Source organism: Pseudophryne corroboree, chromosome 6, assembly GCF_028390025.1.
Source record: "Pseudophryne corroboree isolate aPseCor3 chromosome 6, aPseCor3.hap2, whole genome shotgun sequence".
NCBI lineage: Eukaryota > Metazoa > Chordata > Amphibia > Anura > Myobatrachidae > Pseudophryne > Pseudophryne corroboree.
In genome coordinates this window covers 98,876,859-98,896,300 of record NC_086449.1, presented here as the reverse complement: position 1 = coordinate 98,896,300, position 19,442 = coordinate 98,876,859, and the positions used below count along the sequence as shown (strand labels likewise).

General features: G+C 45.1%; 4 non-coding genes across 4 annotated transcripts; all 4 read right to left on the bottom strand.

The window, feature by feature from the left end:
* Nucleotides 1-211: 211 nt before the first annotated feature.
* Nucleotides 212-284, bottom strand: TRNAV-AAC (transfer RNA valine (anticodon AAC)). The gene has a single exon. It is a non-coding gene; the product is annotated as a tRNA-Val (tRNA).
* Nucleotides 285-9,026: 8,742 nt separating this feature from the next.
* Nucleotides 9,027-9,099, bottom strand: TRNAV-AAC (transfer RNA valine (anticodon AAC)). The gene has a single exon. It is a non-coding gene; the product is annotated as a tRNA-Val (tRNA).
* Nucleotides 9,100-15,943: 6,844 nt separating this feature from the next.
* On the bottom strand, nt 15,944-16,016 carry TRNAV-AAC (transfer RNA valine (anticodon AAC)). Its single transcript has one exon. It is a non-coding gene; the product is annotated as a tRNA-Val (tRNA).
* A 3,353-nt stretch (nt 16,017-19,369) lies between these two features.
* TRNAV-AAC (transfer RNA valine (anticodon AAC)) lies at nt 19,370-19,442 on the bottom strand. Its single transcript has one exon. It is a non-coding gene; the product is annotated as a tRNA-Val (tRNA).

Genomic DNA, 19,442 nt, shown 5'->3' with positions numbered 1-19,442 from the left:
TGGCTTGTCACATTTACTGGTGACTAAGATGCATTTTTAGGCAAAAAAGATGCAAAAAAGTCACTCAATGCAAGTTGCATTGCACGTGATGTGGCAGCATACCAACGCCATGTGTCTTGCGCTGCATGGTTTATTGAGGCTAGGTATATGAGAACTAATCTATACAATAAAATAATGAGCACATGCCTGGTTGTGATACAAAAAGAAAAACTGTTTCTGCCCGGTCTCGAACCGGGGACCTTTCGCGTGTTAGGCGAACGTGATAACCACTACACTACAGAAACTCATGGCTCAATATTTGCATTCTTGTAAATGGTAGCAAGTATTTAGCATGGATGTGGAAATAGAGGAAGTGGAAGGGAATAGGGTCAAAAGGGCAAATGGAAAGGGGACACAATTTGTCACCAGTGACAAAAGAGGATGAAGGGGTAGGTTGGCCATAATTAAATGTTTGTGCAGGACAAGAATTTAAGGAAGATAGAAATCGATGGCTAGAACAATTTTGAATAAAAAGCTAATTGAAATAACTAGGTTTATTAGGGAACAGAGGAGGGAGGATAGGGAAAGGTGGACATTGATGTTAACAAAATTCTATCTAAGCATGGAGAAATGGGAGGAGATAACAGATTTGAAGTAATACTGTTTTGAAAGAGAGGAGCTGTGAGTGGAGAACTTGAATTTGAAAAGAAGGAAGTCAAAGAGTGAGTAGGATTGTCTGCAATGCTCTATCATGGTGCATCGATTTTCTTAAAGGTAGCAGGTCATTTTAGTGTATTACAGTTGTGGTTTGGATCATCTAAGTTTGTAAGTAATTAACAGGGCAAAGTCAAAAAGGAAATCAGTATGGACATAAAGAGGGAAGCAGTTTTTTGCGGCAGGACAGAATAGAGATGGAGAAAAGAGTTACAATTACGGAATAAATAGGTTTAGAGTAGTGATGAGCGGGTTCGGTTCCTCGGAACCTGAACCCCCCCGAACTTCACCCATTTTACACGGGTCCGAGGCATACTCGGATACTCCAGTATTGCTCGGTTAACCCGAGCGCGCCCAAACGTCATCATCCCGCTGTCGGATTCTCGCGAGATTCAGATTCTATATAAGGAGCCGCGCGTCGCCGCCATTTTTCACTCGTGCATTGGAAATGATAGTGAGAGGACGTGGCTGGCGTCCTCTCACTTTGTTTCAGAACTTTCAGAGGGCTGCAAATAGCTTTATTCTGGGGACCAGCAGTATTATAGGAGGAGTACAGTGCAGAGTTTTGCTGACCAGTGACCACCAGTATTATACGTTCTCTGCCTGAAAAACGCTCCATATCTGTGCTCAGTGCGCTGCATATATCTGTGATCACACTGCTTTATTGTGGGGACTGGGGGTCAGCAGTGTTATATAGGAGGAGTACAGTGCAGAGTTTTGCTGACCAGTGACCACCAGTATTATACGTTCTCTGCCTGAAAAACGCTCCATATCTGTGCTCAGTGCGCTGCATATATCTGTGCTCACACTGCTTTATTGTGGGGACTGGGGATCAGCAGTATTATATAGGAGGAGTACAGTGCAGACTTTTGCTGACCAGTGACCACCAGTATTATACGTTCTCTGCCTGAAAAACGCCACATATCTGTGCTCAGTGTGCTGCATATATCTGTGCTCACACTGCTTTATTGTGGGGACTGGGGACCAGCAGTATTATATAGGAGGAGTAAATGAGAAAATGCTCTGTTCCTGGACTTTCCTGGTAATGTATGATTGCCATCACCTGCGGTCAAAAACCTTTCTTATCAATTAACTAGCTCACCAAGGGTGATGGCAATCATACATTACCAGGAAAGTCCAGGAACAGAGCATTTTCTTCCTCATGGAGAGGGTCAGGTAGGCAAGTATGCGCTAAGCCAACATTGACATTGTAATGTTAACTTTGATGCACCCTGTTTTGCATACACTCAAATCCACTACATACAGATGTGGCCTGATACACAATTGCTGCAGTTGTGTAAACCAGGCCTTTTCGGTGCACCAGATTCCATGCAACTCAACTTGCAAAGAGCATTACTTTTGCATCTTTTGCATCAGAAAATGTGCTTAGTCGTACAAGTATGCAACAAATCACTTCCTGACACTCCACTGATTAATTTGCTATGTGACACTTGTATATCTGTATTTGACTGAGTCTGAACCTGTATATCAAGTTCCATAATGCAGCAGCTGTGGCTTTTTTCATGTCATGTTCTTTTGTGCTTTATATACAGACTCAGACGCACACAAATACACAAGTGTCCAATATCAAATTAACCAGTGCAGTCTCATGAAGTGGCTTGTCACATTTACTGGTGACTAAGATGCATTTTTAGGCAAAAAAGATGCAAAAAAGTCACTCAATGCAAGTTGCATTGCACGTGATGTGGCAGCATACCAACGCCATGTGTCTTGCACTGCATGGTTTATTGAGGCTAGGTATATGAGAACGAATCTATACAATAAAATAATGAGCACATGCCTGGTTGTGATACAAAAAGAAAAACTGTTTCTGCCCGGTCTCGAACCGGGGACCTTTCTCGTGTTAGGCGAACGTGATAACCACTACAGAAACTCATGGCCCAGTTTTTGTATTCTGGTAAATGGTAGCAAGTATTTAGCATGGATGTGGAAATAGAGGAAGTGGGAGGGAATAGGGTCAAAAGGGCAAATGGAAAGGGGACACAATTTGTCACCAGTGACAAAAGAGGATGAAGGGGTCGGTTGGCCATAATTAAATGTTTGTGCAGGACAAAAATTTAAGGAAGATAGAAATCGATGGCTAGAACAATTTTGAATAAAAAGCTAATTGAAATAACTAGGTTTATTAGGGAACAGAGGAGGGAGGATAGGGAAAGGTGGACATTGATGTTAACAAAATTCTATCTAAGCATGGAGAAATGGGAGGAGATAACAGATTTGAAGTAAGACTGTTTTGAAAGAGAGGAGCTGTGAATGGAGAACTTGAATTTGAAAAGAAGGAAGTCAAAGAGTGAGTAGGATTGTCTGCAATGCTCTATCATGGTGCATCGATTTTCTTAAAGGTAGCAGGTCATTTTAGTGTATTACAGTTGTGATTTGGATCATCTAAGTTTGTAAGTAATTAACAGGGCAAAGTCAAAAAGGAAATCAGTATGGACATAAAGAGGGAAGCAGTTTTTTGTGGCAGGACAGAATAGAGATGGAAAAGAAGAGTTACAATTATGGAATAAATAGGTTTAGAGTAGTGATGAGCGGGTTCGGTTCCTCGGAATCAGAACCCCCCCGAACTTCACCCATTTTACACGGGTCCGAGGCATACTCGGATACTCCAGTATTGCTCGGTTAACCCGAGCGCGCCCGAACGTCATCATCCCGCTGTCAGATTCTCGCGAGATTCGGATTCTATATAAGGAGCCGCGCGTCGCCACCATTTTTCACTCGTGCATTGGAAATGATAGTGAGAGGACGTGGCTGGTGCATTTCAGTTTTGCACAGTTTGCTGACCACCAGTATATAATATATAGCAGTACGGTACAGTAGGCCACTGCTCTACCTACCTCTGTGTCGTCAAGTATACTATCCATCCATACCTGTGGTGCATTTCAGTTTTGCACAGTTTGCTGACCACCAGTATATAATATATAGCAGTACGGTACAGTAGGCCACTGCTCTACCTACCTCTGTGTCGTCAAGTATACTATCTATCCATACCTGTGGTGCATTTCAGTTTTGCACAGTTTGCTGAACACCAGTATATAATATATAGCAGTACAGTACAGTAGGCCACTGCTCTACCTACCTCTGTGTCGTCAAGTATACTATCCATCCATACCTGTGGTGCATTTCAGTTTTGCACAGTTTGCTGACCACCAGTATATAATATATAGCAGTACGGTACAGTAGGCCACTGCTCTACCTACCTCTGTGTCGTCAAGTATACTATCCATCCATACCTGTGGTGCATTTCAGTTTTGCACAGTTTGCTGACCACCAGTATATAATATATAGCAGTACGGTACAGTAGGCCACTGCTCTACCTACCTCTGTGTCGTCAAGTATACTATCCATCCATACCTGTGGTGCATTTCAGTTTTGCACAGTTTGCTGACCACCAGTATATAATATATAGCAGTACGGTACAGTAGGCCACTGCTCTACCTACGTCTGTGTCGTCAAGTATACTATCCATCCATACCTGTGGTGCATTTCAGTTTTGCACAGTTTGCTGACCACCAGTATATAATATATAGCAGTACGGTACAGTAGGCCACTGCTCTACCTACCTCTGTGTCGTCAAGTATACTATCCATCCATACCTGTGGTGCATTTCAGTTTTGCACAGTTTGCTGACCACCAGTATATAATATATAGCAGTACGGTACAGTAGGCCACTGCTCTACCTACCTCTGTGTCGTCAAGTATACTATCTATCCATACCTGTGGTGCATTTCAGTTTTGCACAGTTTGCTGAACACCAGTATATAATATATAGCAGTACGGTACAGTAGGCCACTGCTCTACCTACCTCTGTGTCGTCAAGTATACTATCCATCCATACCTGTGGTGCATTTCAGTTGTGCGCAGTATATATAGTAGTAGGCCATTGCTATTGATACTGGCATATAATTCCACACATTAAAAAATGGAGAACAAAAATGTGGAGGGTAAAATAGGGAAAGATCAAGATCCACTTCCACCTCGTGCTGAAGCTGCTGCCACTAGTCATGGCCGAGACGATGAAATGCCATCAACGTCGTCTGCCGAGGCCGATGCCCAATGTCATAGTAGAGAGCATGTAAAATCCAAAACACAAAAGTTCAGTAAAATGACCCAAAAATCAAAATTAAAAGCGTCTGAGGAGAAGCGTAAACTTGCCATTATGCCATTTACGACACGGAGTGGCAAGGAATGGCTGAGGCCCTGGCCTATGTTCATGGCTAGTGGTTCAGCTTCACATGAGGATGGAAGCACTCATCCTCTCACTAGAAAAATGAAACGACTTAAGCTGGCAAAAGCACAGCAAAGAACTGTGCATTCTTCTAAATCACAAATCCCCAAGGAGAGTCCAATTGTGTCGGCTGCGATGCCTGACCTTCCCAACACTGGACGGGAAGAGGTGGCGCCTTCCACCATTTGCACGCCCCCTGCAAGTGCTGAAAGGAGCACCCGCAGTCCAGTTCCTGATAGTCATATTGAAGATGTCACTGTTGAAGTACACCAGGATGAGGATATGGGTGTTGCTGGCGCTGAGGAGGAAATTGACAAGGAGGATTCTGATGGTGAGGTGGTTTGTTTAAGTCAGGCACCCGGGGAGACACCTGTTGTCCGTGGGACGAATATGGCCATTGACATGCCTGGTCAAATTACAAAAAAAAAATCACCTCTTCGGTGTGGAATTATTTTAACACAAATGCGGACAACAGGTGTCAAGCAGTGTGTTGCCTTTATCAAGCTGTAATAAGTAGGGGTAAGGACGTTAACCACCTCGGAACATCCTCCCTTATATGTCACCTGCAGCGCATTCATCATAAGTCAGTGACAAGTTCAAAAACTTTGGATGACAGCGGAAGCAGTCCACTGACCACTAAATCCCTTCCTCTTGTAACCAAGCTCCTGCAAACCACACCACTAACTCCCTCAGTGTCAATTTCCTCCTTAGACAGGAACGCCAATAGTCCTGCAGGCCATGTCACTGGAAAGTCTGGCGAGTCCTCTCCTGACTGGGATTCCTCCGATGGATCCTTGAGTGTAACGCCTACTGCTCCTGGCTCTGCTGTTGTTGCTGCTGGGAGTCGATCATCATCCCAGAGGGGAAGTCGGAAGACCACTTGTACTACTTCCAGTAAGCAATTGACTGTCCAACAGTCCTTTGCGAGGAAGATGAAATATCACAGCAGTCATCCTGCTGCAAAGCGGATAACTCAGGCCTTGGCAGCCTGGGCGGTGAGAAACGTGTTTCCGTTATCCACCGTTAATTCACAGGCAACTACAGACTTGATTGAGGTACTGTGTTCCCGGTACCAAATACCATCTAGGTTCCATTTCTCTAGGCAGGCGATACCGAAAATGTACACAGACGTCAGAAAAAGAGTCACCAGTGTCCTAAAAAATGCAGTTGTACCCAATGTCCACTTAACCACGGACATGTGGACAAGTGGAGCAGGGCAGACTCAGGACTATGTGTGTGTGTGTGTGTGTGTGTGTGTGTGTGTGTGTGTGTGTGTGTGTGTGTGTGTGTGTGTGTGTGTGTGAATGATCCGGTTAGGATCCTGGTGGTTGGGATTCCAGCAGTCAAAATACTGACACCGGAATCCCGACACTACTCGAATGCCAGCGCTGGTATGCCGACATCACTATCCTGGCGCCAAAATCCCAAACGATGATTTAACAGGAAATCATGGGAGGGTTAGGGTTTAGGCTGCGAGGAATGGTGGGTCAGGGTTAGGGGGGTTAGGGATCAGGGTTACCTTTCTTATACCCCTTTCACATCGCAAATGTCAGGTCGCACCCAAGAATTGAAAATAGGTCCTTCCTGGGTGTGACCCATATGCCCGGTTGGGTTGTCATTGGGGGCGGGGACCGAGGCGTCATCGAATGCGGAGGCGGCGCTGAGAGATGAGATCATCTCCCATCTCTCGCATCGACCTGGCAACCCGTTCACACTGCACCTGACCTGGTAATTTACCTGGGAATAACACTGCTTTATTCCCGGGTTCAATTACCGGGTCAGGCAACCCGGGAATTCGCCATGGCCGCTTTCACACCGCACAGCGACCTGTGTCGACCCAGCAATATACCGGGTCAATACCGGGTTATTTTTGCGGTGTGAAAGGGGTATTATTTAGTCTGTCGGTATTTTAAACAAAGATGCCGCTGTCAGTATTTTAACAGCCGGCATCCCAACCACTGGGATCCCAATCCCTACCTGCGTGTGTGTATATCATTCATATATATGTGTGTGCCATGTACATACGTATATATAAACAGTATGTATACACTATAAAATAGATAGATAGATAGATAGATAGATAGATAGATAGATAGATAGATAGATAGATAGATAGAAAGATAGATAGATAGAAATTGTAAACTAGCCCGGTACTCTTCAAAAGCGTTAAATAGCTGTTCCTTTGTCTTCTGGAGAACGTGACCGTGAACAAATAGGCAGCGTCACTTGCAGACTGGAAAAAGCTTGTATTAAAGTGTCACATACACAGGGGCAGATTCAATTGTCGGTGGGAAATTTGAAAAACCCAGCGGTGCGTGGTTTTTTGCCGCAGGGTTTTGGTATTCAATTAGAGCATAGGTTCTCAAACTCGGTCCTCAAGACCCCACACAGGGCATGTTTTGCAGGTCTCCTCACAGAATCATAGGTGAAATAATTAGCTCTACCTGTGGACCTTTTAAAATGTGTCAGTGAGTAATTAATACACCTGTGCACCTGCTGGGTTATCCGCAAAACATGCACTGTGTGGGGTCCTGAGGACCGAGTTTGAGAACCTGTGAATTAGAGGACTAAAAATGAGACGCGCTGATTTCTATAGTAGTCACTGTGTCTTTTTTTCCGCACACAAGAGCAAGTCTGAGTCTTGCTTTGGAACCCCCAGAAGTTCCCAATTAGCTTAATTAGTCAGTAAATTCTTACCTTCCGAAGCTGGGTCTTCTTCATACAGGATCGGGAGCCGATCTCCTGCAGCAACGATAAGTATGTGAGTGTGTGTGAGTGTTGACAGGTGTGTATCAGTGTGTGTAAGAATGTTTTTTGAGTGTGTGTGTGTGTGTGTGTGTGTGTGTGTGTGTGTGTGTGTGTGTGTGTGTGTGTGTGTGACTCCCCCCTGGAGCTAGCCACTGGGAGAACTATATCTCCCAGCAGCCCATCTCCCCAGTCGGAAGATGAAGGGGAGATCACCGGGAGCCGTGAGACCACTGGAGACCCCTGGAGAGGCGAGCGTCATTTTCTTTTTCCTAACGTGCCACAGGGTTTTCAGTGCTGAAATTCCCTCAATCATTTTTTTCCAATTGGATATAGTGGGTATCGGGAACGCACATATCTGCAGTAATCCAAAATTGGGTGCGCGGTAAGCAGGGTTTTTTTAAATCTTGCTAAACATCGCTCCCAATTGAATCACCCCTATAGACCTACATTTCGGGAGCTAACTTGCCCCTTTGTCAGAGTGAAAATATTCTGGTCACATACCCCGCTGCGTCACACATTAGGCCCTTCATAAATTTCAGCTCCAGGCCCATGAGGACCTTAATCTGGCACTGCCTGTGGTCAAACACCTTTCTTATCAATTAACTAGCTCACCATGGGTGATGGCAATCATACATTACCAAGAAAGTCCAGGAACAGAACATTTTCTCCCTCATGGAGAGGGTCAGGTAGGCAAGTATGCTGTAAGGCAACACTGACATTGTAATGTTAACTTTGATGCACCCTGTTTTGCATACACTCAAATCCACTACATACAGATGTGGCCTGATACACAATTGCTGCAGTTGTGTAAACCAGGCCTTTTCGGTGCACCAGATTCCATGCAACTCAACTTGCAAAGAGCATTACTTTTGCATCTTTTGCATCAGAAAATGTGCTTAGTCGTACATGGATGCAACAAATCACTTCCTGACACTCCACTGATTAATTTGCTATGTGACACTTGTATATCTGTATTTGACTGAGTCTGAACCCGTATATCAAGTTCCATAATGCAGCAGCTGTGACTTTTTTCATGTCATGTTCTTTTGTGCTTTATATACAGACTCAGATGCACACAAATACACAAGTGTCCAATATCAAATTAACCAGTGCAGTCTCATGAAGTGGCTTGTCAGATTTACTGGTGACTAAGATGCATTTTTAGGCAAAAAAGATGCAAAAAAGTCACTCAACGCAAGTTGCATTGCACGTGATGTGGCAGCATACCAACGCCATGTGTCTTGCACTGCATGGTTTATTGAGGCTAGGTATATGAGAACGAATCTATACAATAAAATAATGAGCACATGCCTGGTTGTGATACAAAAAGAAAAACTGTTTCTGCCCGGTCTCGAACCGGGGACCTTTCTCGTGTTAGGCGAACGTGATAACAACTACACTACAGAAACTCATGGCCCAGTGTTTGCATTCTTGTAAATGGTAGCAAGTATTTAGCATGGATGTGGAAATACAGGAAGTGGGAGGGAATAGGGTCAAAAGGGCAAATGGAAAGGGGACACAATTTGTCACCAGTGACAAAAGAGGATGAAGGGGTAGGTTGGCCATAATTAAATTTTTGTGCAGGACAAGAATTTAAGGAAGATAGAAATCGATGGCTAGAACAATTTTGAATAAAAAGCTAATTGAAATAACTAGGTTTATTAGGGAACAGAAGAGGGAGGATAGGGAAAGGTGGACATTGATGTTAACAAAATTCTATCTAAGCATGGAGAAATGGGAGGAGATAACAGATTTGAAGTAAGACTGTTTTGAAAGAGAGGAGCTGTGAGTGGAGAACTTGAATTTGAAAAGAAGGAAGTCAAAGAGTGAGTAGGATTGTCTGCAATGCTCTATCATGGTGCATCGATTTTCTTAAAGGTAGCAGGTCATTTTAGTGTATTACAGTTGTGATTTGGATCATCTAAGTTTGTAAGTAATTAACAGGGCAAAGTCAAAAAGGAAATCAGTATGGACATAAAGAGGGAAGCAGTTTTTTGGGGCAGGACAGAATAGAGATGGAAAAGAAGAGTTACAATTACGGAATAAATAGGTTTAGTGTAGTGATGAGCGGGTTCGTTTCCTCGGAATCCGAACCCCCCCGAGCTTCACCCATTTTACACGGGTCCGAGGCATACTCGGATACTCCAGTATTGCTCGGTTAACCCGAGCGCGCCCGAACGTCATCATCCCGCTGTCGGATTCTCGCGAGATTCGGATTCTATATAAGGAGCCGCGCGTCGCCACCATTTTTCACTCGTGGCATTGGAAATGATAGTGAGAGGACGTGGCTGGCGTCCTCTCACTTTGTTTCAGAACTTTCAGAGGGCTGCAATATCTTTATTCTGGGGACCAGCAGTATTATAGGAGGAGTACAGTGCAGAGTTTTGCTGACCAGTGACCACCAGTATTATACGTTCTCTGCCTAAAAAACGCTCCATATCTGTGCTCAGTGTGTTGCATATATCTGTGCTCACACTGCTTTATTGTGGGGACTGGGGACCAGCAGTATTATATAGGAGGAGTACAGTGCAGAGTTTTGCTGACCAGTGACCACCAGTATTATACGTTCTCTGCCTGAAAAACGCTCCATATCTGTGCTGCATTGTAGTATATAGTAGGAGTACAGTGCATAATTTTGCTGACCACCAGTATATAATATATAGGAGTACGGTACAGAAGGCCACTGCTCTACCTACCTCTGTGTCGTCAAGTATACTATCCATCCATACCTGTGGTGCATTTCAGTTTTGCACAGTTTGCTGACCACCAGTATATAATATATAGCAGTACGGTACAGTAGGCCACTGCTCTACCTACCTCTGTGTCGTCAAGTATACTATCCATCCATACCTGTGGTGCATTTCAGTTTTGCACAGTTTGCTGACCACCAGTATATAATATATAGCAGTACGGTACAGTAGGCCACTGCTCTACCTACCTCTGTGTCGTCAAGTATACTATCCATCCATACCTGTGGTGCATTTCAGTTTTGCACAGTTTGCTGACCACCAGTATATAATATATAGCAGTACGGTACAGTAGGCCACTGCTCTACCTACCTCTGTGTCGTCAAGTATACTATCCATCCATACCTGTGGTGCATTTCAGTTTTGCACAGTTTGCTGACCACCAGTATATAATATATAGCAGTACGGTACAGTAGGCCACTGCTCTACCTACCTCTGTGTCGTCAAGTATACTATCCATCCATACCTGTGGTGCATTTCAGTTGTGCGCAGTATATATAGTAGTAGGCCATTGCTATTGATACTGGCATATAATTCCACACATTCAAAAATGGAGAACAAAAATGTGGAGGGTAAAATAGGGAAAGATCAAGATCCACTTCCACCTCGTGCTGAAGCTGCTGCCACTAGTCATGGCCGAGACGATGAAATGCCATCAACGTCGTCTGCCGAGGCCGATGCCCAATGTCTTAGTAGAGAGCATGTAAAAATCCAAAACACAAAAGCTCAGTAAAATGACCCAAAAATCAAAATTAAAAGCATCTGAGGAGAAGCGTAAACTTGCCAATATGCCATTTACGACACGGAGTGGCAAGGAACGGCTGAGGCCCTGGCCTATGTTCATGGCTAGTGGTTCAGCTTCACATGAGGATGGAAGCACTCATCCTCTCGCTAGAAAAATGAAAAGACTTAAGCTGGCAAAAGCACAGCAAAGAACTGTGCGTTCTTCTAAATCACAAATCCCCAAGGACAGTCCAATTGTGTCGGCTGCGATGCCTGACCTTCCCAACACTGAACGGGAAGAGGTGGCGCCTTCCACCATTTGCACGCTCCCTGCAAGTGCTGGAAGGAGCACCCGCAGTCCAGTTCCTGATAGTCAAATTGAAGATGTCACTGTTGAAGTACACCAGGATGAGGATATGGGTGTTGCTGGCGCTGAGGAGGAAATTGACAAGGAGGATTCTGATGGTGAGGTGGTTTGTTTAAGTCAGGCACCCGGGGAGACACCTGTTGTCCGTGGGACGAATATGGCCATTGACATGCCTGGTCAAATTACAAAAAAAATCACCTCTTCGGTGTGGAATTATTTTAACACAAATGCGGACAACAGGTGTCAAGCCGTGTGTTGCCTCTGTCAAGCTGTAATAAGTAGGGGTAAGGACGTTAACCACCTCGGAACATCCTCCCTTATACGTCACCTGCAGCGCATTCATCATAAGTCAGTGACAAGTTCAAAAACTTTGGATGACAGCGGAAGCAGTCCACTGACCACTAAATCCCTTCCTCTTGTAACCAAGCTCCTGCAAACCACACCACCAACTCCCTCAGTGTCAATTTCCTCCTTAGACAGGAACGCCAATAGTCCTGCAGGCCATGTCACTGGAAAGTCTGACGAGTCCTCTCCTGACTGGGATTCCTCCGATGGATCCTTGAGTGTAACGCCTACTGCTCCTGGCTCTGCTGTTGTTGCTGCTGGGAGTCGACCCTCATCCCAGAGGGGAAGTCGGAAGACCACTTGTACTACTTCCAGTAAGCAATTGACTGTCCAACAGTCCTTTGCGAGGAAGATGAAATATTACAGCAGTCATCCTGCTGCAAAGCGGACAACTCAGGCCTTGGCAGCCTTGGTGGTGAGAAACGTGTTTACGTTATCCACTGTTAATTCACAGGCAACTACAGACTTGATTGAGGTACTATGTCCCCGGTACCAAATACCATCTAGGTTCCATTTCTCTAGGCAGGCGATACCGAAAATGTGCACAGACCTCAGAAAAGACTCACCAGTGTCCTAAAAAATGCAGTTGTACCGAATGTCCACTTAACCACGGACATGTGGACAAGTGGAGCAGGGCAGACTCAGGACTATATGACTGTGACAGCCCACTGGGTAGATGTATTGCCTCCCGCAGCAAGAACAGCAGTGGCGGCACCAGTAGCAGCATTTCGCAAATGCCAACTCGTTCCTAGGCAGGCTACGCTTTGTATCACCGCTTTCCAGAAGAGGCACACAGCTGACAAGCTCTTACGGAAACTGAGGAACATCATCGCAGAATGGCTTACCCCAAATGGATTCTCCTGGGGATTTGTGACATCGGACAACGCCAGCAATATTGTGCGTGCATTGCATCTGGGCAAATTCCAGGACGTCCCATGTTTTTCACATACATTGAATTTGGTGGTGCAGAATTATTTAAAAAACGACAGGGGCGTGCAAGAGATGCTGTCGGTGGCCCAAAGAATTGCGGGCCACTTTCGGCATTCAGCCACCGCGTGCCGAAGACTGGAGCACCAGCAAACAGTCCTGAACCTGCCCTGTAATCATCTGAAGCAAGAGGTGGTAACGAGGTGGAATTCAACCCTCTATATGCTTCAGAGGATGGAGGAGCAGCAGAAGGCCATTCAAGCCTATACATCTGCCTACGATATAGGCAAAGGAGGGGGAATGCACCTGACTCAAGCGCAGTGGAGAATGATTTCAACGTTGTGCAAGGTTCTGCAACCCTTTGAACTTGCACACGTGAAGTCAGTTCAGACACTGTCAGCCTGAATCAGGTCATTCCCCTCATCAGGCTTTTGCAGAAGAAGCTGGAGACATTGAAGGAGGAGCTAAAACAGAGCGATTCCGCTAGGCATGTGGGACTTGTGGATGGAGCCCTTAATTCGCTTAACCAGGATTCACGGGTGGTCAATCTGTTGAAATCGGAGCACTACATTTTGGCCACCGTGATCGATCCTAGATTTAAAACCTACGTTGGATCTCTCTTTCTGGCAGACACAAGTCTGCAGAGGTTCAAAGACCTGCTGGTGAGAAAATTGTCAAGTCAAGCGGAACGTGACCCGTCAACAGCTCCTCCTTCACATTCTCTCGCAACTGGGGGTGCGAGGAAAAGGCTTAGAATTCCAAGCCCACCTGCTGGCGGTGATGCAGGGCAGTCTGGAGCGAGTGCTGACATCTGGTCCGGACTGAAGGACCTGCCAACGATTACTGACATGTCGTCTACTGTCACTGCATATGATTCTCTCACCATTGAAAGAATGGTGGAGGATTATATGAGTGACCGCATCCAAGTAGGCACGTCAGACAGTCCGTACGTATACTGGCAGGAAAAAGAGGCAATTTGGAAGCCCTTGCACAAACTGGCTTTATTTTACCTAAGTTGCCCACCCTCCAGTGTGTACTCCGAAAGAGTGTTTAGTGCAGCCGCTCACCTTGTCAGCAATCGGCGTACGAGGTTACTTCCAGAAAATGTGGAGAAGATGATGTTCATCAAAATGAATTATAATCAATTCCTCCGTGGAGAACTTTCACCAGCAATTGCCTCCAGAAAGTAGACAGGGACCTGAGATGGTGGATCTCCAGTGGGGACGAATTAATAATCTGTGAGGAGGGGGATGTACACAGTGAAAGGGGTGAGGAATCGGACGATGAGGAGGAGGTGGACATCTTGCCTCTGTAGAGCCAGTTTGTGCAAGGAGAGATTGATTGCTTCTTTTTTGGTGGGGGCCCAAACCAACCAGTCCTTTCAGTCACAGTTGTGTGGCAGACCCTGTCGCTGAAATGATGGGTTTGTTAAAGTGTGCATGTCCTGTTTATACAACATAAGGGTGGGTGGGAGGGCCCAAGGACAATTCCATCTTGCACCTCTTTTTTCTTTCATTTTTCTTTGCATCATGTGCTGTTTGGGGACTATTTTTTTGAAGTGCCATCCTGCCTGACACTGCAGTGCCACTCCTAGATGGGCCAGGTGTTTGTGTCGGCCACTTGTGTCGCTTAGCTTAGCCATCCAGCGACCTTGGTGCACCTTTTTTTTTCTTTGCATCATGTGCTGTTTGGGGACTATTTTTTTGAAGTGCCATCCTGTCTGACACTGCAGTGCCACTCCTAGATGGGCCAGGTGTTTGTGTCGGCCACTTGGGTCGCTTAGCTTAGTCATCCAGCGACCTCGATGCAAATTTTAGGTCTAAAAATAATATTGTGTGGTGTGAGGTGTTCAGAATAGACTGAAAATGAGTGGAAATTATGGTTATTGAGGTTAATAATACTATGGGATCAAAATGACCCCCAAATTCTATGATTTAAGCTGTTTTTGAGGGGTTTTTGTAAAAAAACACCTGAATCCAAAACACACCCGAATCCGACAAAAAAATTTCAGGGAGGTTTTGCCAAAACGCGTCCGAATCCAAAACACGGCCGCGGAACCGAATCCAAAACACAAAACCCGAAAAATGTCCGGTGCACATCACTAGTTTAGAGTCCAGGGCAATGAAGGTGCGCAGGTGAGATATGTCCTAGAAGAGTGGGTTCTGGAATGAGAGGAGAAAGTGTTTTGCAATGCTGGGAGCTGACTGATACTACCATATCTGACATTGCTTTTTCATGGAATCCCTGAGGTCCTTGCTGCTTCCAAGCTGTCTCCACTCCCTTATCAATATGTAGCAGAAACTGTAAGCCATAATTTCCTACCTGACCCTCTCCATGAGGGAGAAAATGCTCTGTTCCTGGACTTTCCTGGTAATGTATAATTGCCATCACCTGTGGTCAAACACCTTTCTTATCAATTAACGAGCTCACCAAGGGTGATGGCAATCATACATTACCAAGAAAGTCCAGGAACAATGCATTTCCTCCCTCATGGAGAGGGTCAGGTAGGCAAGTATGCTGTAAGCCAACATTGACATTGTAATGTTAACTTTGATGCACCCTGTTTTGCATACACTCAAATCCACTACATACAGATGTGGCCTGATACACAATTGCTGCAGTTGTGTAAACCAGGCCTTTTCGGTGCACCAGATTCCATGCAACTCAACTTGCAAAGAGCATTACTTTTGCATCAGAAAATGTGCTTAGTCTTACATGGATGCAACAAATCACTTCCTGACACTCCACTGATTAATTTGCTATGTGACACTTGTATATCTGTATTTGACTGAGTCTGAACCTGTATATCAAGTTCCATAATGCAGCAGCTGTGGCTTTTTTCATGTCATGTTTCTTTTGTGCTTTATATACAGACTCAGACGCACACAAATACACAAGTGTCCAATATCAAATTAACCAGTGGTCTCATGAAGTGGCTTGTCACATTTACTGGTGACTAAGATGCATTTTTAGGCAAAAAAGATGCAAAAAAGTCACTCAACGCAAGTTGCATTGCACGTGATGTGGCAGCATACCAACGCCATGTGTCTTGCACTGCATGGTTTATTGAGGCTAGGTATATGAGAACGAATCTATACAATAAAATAATGAGCACATGCCTGGTTGTGATACAAAAAGAAAAACTGTTTCTGCCCGGTCTCGAACCGGGGACCTTTCGCGTGTTAGGCGAACGTGATAACCACTACACTACAGAAACTCATGGCCCAGTGTTTGCATTCTTGTAAATGGTAGCAAGTATTTAGCATGGATGTGGAAATAGATGAAGTGGGAGGGAATAGGGTCAAAAGGGCAAATGGAAAGGGGACACAATTTGTCACCAGTGACAAAAGAGGATGAAGGGGTAGGTTGGCCATAATTAAATGTTTGTGCAGGACAAGACTTTAAGGAAGATAGAAATCGATGGCTAGAACAATTTTGAATAAAAAGCTAATTGAAATAACTAGGTTTATTAGGGAACAGAGGAGGGAGGATAGGGAAAGGTGGACATTGATGTTAACAAAATTCTATCTAAGCATGGAGAAATGGGAGGAGATAACAGATTTGAAGTAAGACTGTTTTGAAAGAGAGGAGCTGTGAGTGGAGAACTTGAATTTGAAAAGAAGGAAGTCAAAGAGTGAGTAGGATTGTCTGCAATGCTCTATCATGGTGCATCGATTTTCTTAAAGGTAGCAGGTCAGTTTAGTGTATTACAGTTGTGATTTGGATCATCTAAGTTTGTAAGTAATTAACAGGGCAAAGTCAAAAAGGAAATCAGTATGGACATAAAGAGGGAAGCAGTTTTTTGGGGCAGGACAGAATAGAGATGGAGAAAAGAGTTACAATTACGGAATAAATAGGTTTAGAGTAGTGATGAGCGGGTTCGGTTCCTCGGAATCCGAACCCCCCCGAACTTCACCCATTTTACACGGGTCCGAGGCATACTTGGATACTCCAGTATTGCTCAGTTAACCCGAGCGCGCCCGAACGTCATCATCCCGCTGTCGGATTCTTGCGAGATTCGGATTCTATATAAGGAGCCGCGCGTCGCCACCATTTTTCACTCGTGCATTGGAAATGATAGTGAGAGGACGTGGCTGGCGTCCTCTCACTTTGTTTCAGAACTTTCAGAGGGCTGCAAATATCTTTATTCTGGGGACCAGCAGTATTATAGGAGGAGTACAGTGCAGAGTTTTGCTGACCTGTGACCACCAGTATTATACGTTTTCTGCCTAAAAAACGCTCCATATCTGTGCTCAGTGTGCTGCATATATCTGTGCTCACACTGCCTTATTATGGGGACTGGGGATCAGCAGTATTATATAGGAGGAGTACAGTGCAGAGTTTTGCTGACCAGTGACCACCATTATTATACGTTCTCTGCCTGAAAAACGCTCCATATCTGTGCTCAGTGTGCTGCATATATCTGTGCTCACACTGCTTTATTGTGGGGACTGGGGACCAGCAGTATTATATAGGAGGAGTACAGTGCAGAGTTTTGCTGACCAGTGACCACCAGTATTATCAGGGCCGAAACTAGGGGGGGGCTAGGGGGGCAGGCGACCTGGGCGCCGGATTGGAGGGGGCGCCGAGACCCCCTAACACCCGCCGCGGCACTTTTACACTATGAAACCCCCTTCTCCCGAGTGCCCAGCTCGAGGGGCGGGGTTTCGCGGAATGACGCGATTGCGTCGTGACGTCACGGCGCAAACGCGTCATTCCACGAAACCCCGCCGGAGGAGGGAGAAGGGAGCCGCGCAGACGAGGAGGGAGAGGCGGCTGAAGAGCGTCGAGAACCGCTTCAAATGTAAGTCAGCCCCTCTCCCTTCCTCTCTCTCTCTCCCTCCTTCCACCACCTGCCACAATGTGTAAAATGGGGACCTGTGCCTGCCGCAATGTGTAAAATGGGGACCTGTGCCTGCCGCAATGTGTAAAATGGGGACCTGTGCCTGCCGCAATGTGTAAAATGGGGACCTGTGCCTGCCGCAATGTGTAAAATGGGGACCTGTGCCTGCCGCAATGTGTAAAATGGGGACCTGTGCCTGGCGCAATGTGTAAAATGGGGACCTGTGCCTGCCGCAATGTGTAAAATGGGGACCTGTGCCTGGCGCAATGTGTAAAATGGGGACCTGTGCCTGCCGCAATGTGTAAAATGGGGACCTGTGCCTGCCGCAATGTGTAAAATGGGGACTTGTGCCTGCCGCAATGTGTAAAATGGGGACCTGTGCCTGCCGCAATGTGTAAAATGGGGACCTGTGCCTGCCGCAATGTGTAAAATGGGGACCTGTGCCCGCCGCAATGTGTAAAATGGGGACCTGTACCTGCCGCTATGTGTAAAATGGGGAATGGGGACACTTGCCTGTCGTACTGTGTAAAATGGGGACACTTTTTCCTGGATATGAAATTTATGTTAGAAAAGGCAATTTTTCAGGTAAAAAAGTTCTGAAAGAGATATATATATATATATATATATATATATATATATATAATTTTTATTTATTTATTTTAAATTGTTTTTTTTTTATTATTTTTATTTATTTATTGTAAAATAATTTTTTTTTTTTTGCGGGGGGGGGGGGGGGGGGGGGTTTGTCAAATGACTGCCTTGCCCCGGGTGACAAAAATCCTAGTGTCGGCCCTGGTATTATACATTCTCTGCCTGAAAAACGCCCCATATCTGTGCTCAGTGTGCTGCATATATCTGTGCTCACACTGCTTTATTGTGGGGTCTGGGGACCAGCAGTATTATAAAGGAGGAGTAAATGAGAAAATGCTCTGTTCCTGGACTTTCCTGGTAATGTATGATTGCCATCACCTGTGGTCAAACACCTTTCTTATCAATTAACTAGCTCACCAAGGGTGATGGCAATCATACATTACCAGGAAAGTCCAGGAACAGAGCATTTTCTTCCTCATGGAGAGGGTCAGGTAGGCAAGTATGCGCTAAGCCAACATTGACATTGTAATGTTAACTTTGTCTTTGATGCACCCTGTTTTGCATACACTCAAATCCACTACATACAGATGTGGCCTCATACACAATTGCTGCAGTTGTGTAAACCAGGCCTTTTCGGTGCACCAGATTCCATGCAACTCAACTTGCAAGGAGCATTACTTTTGCATCAGAAAATGTGCTTAGTCTTACATGGATGCAACAAATCACTTCCTGACACTCCACTGATTAATTTGCTATGTGACACTTGTATATCTGTATTTGACTGAGTCTGAACCTGTATATCAAGTTCCATAATGCAGCAGCTGTGGCTTTTTTCATGTCACGTTCTTTTGTGCTTTATATACAGACTCAGACGCACACAAATACACAAGTGTCCAATATCAAATTAACCAGTGGTCTCATGAAGTGGCTTGTCACATTTACTGGTGACTAAGATGCATTTTTAGGCAAAAAAGATGCAAAAAAGTCACTCAACGCAAGTTGCATTGCACGTGATGTGGAAGCATACCAACGCCATGTGTCTTGCACTGCATGGTTTATTGAGGCTAGGTATATGAGAACGAATCTATACAATAAAATAATGAGCACATGCCTGGTTGTGATACAAAAAGAAAAACTGTTTCTGCCCGGTCTCGAACCGGGGACCTTTCGCGTGTTAGGCGAACGTGATAACCACTACACTACAGAAAC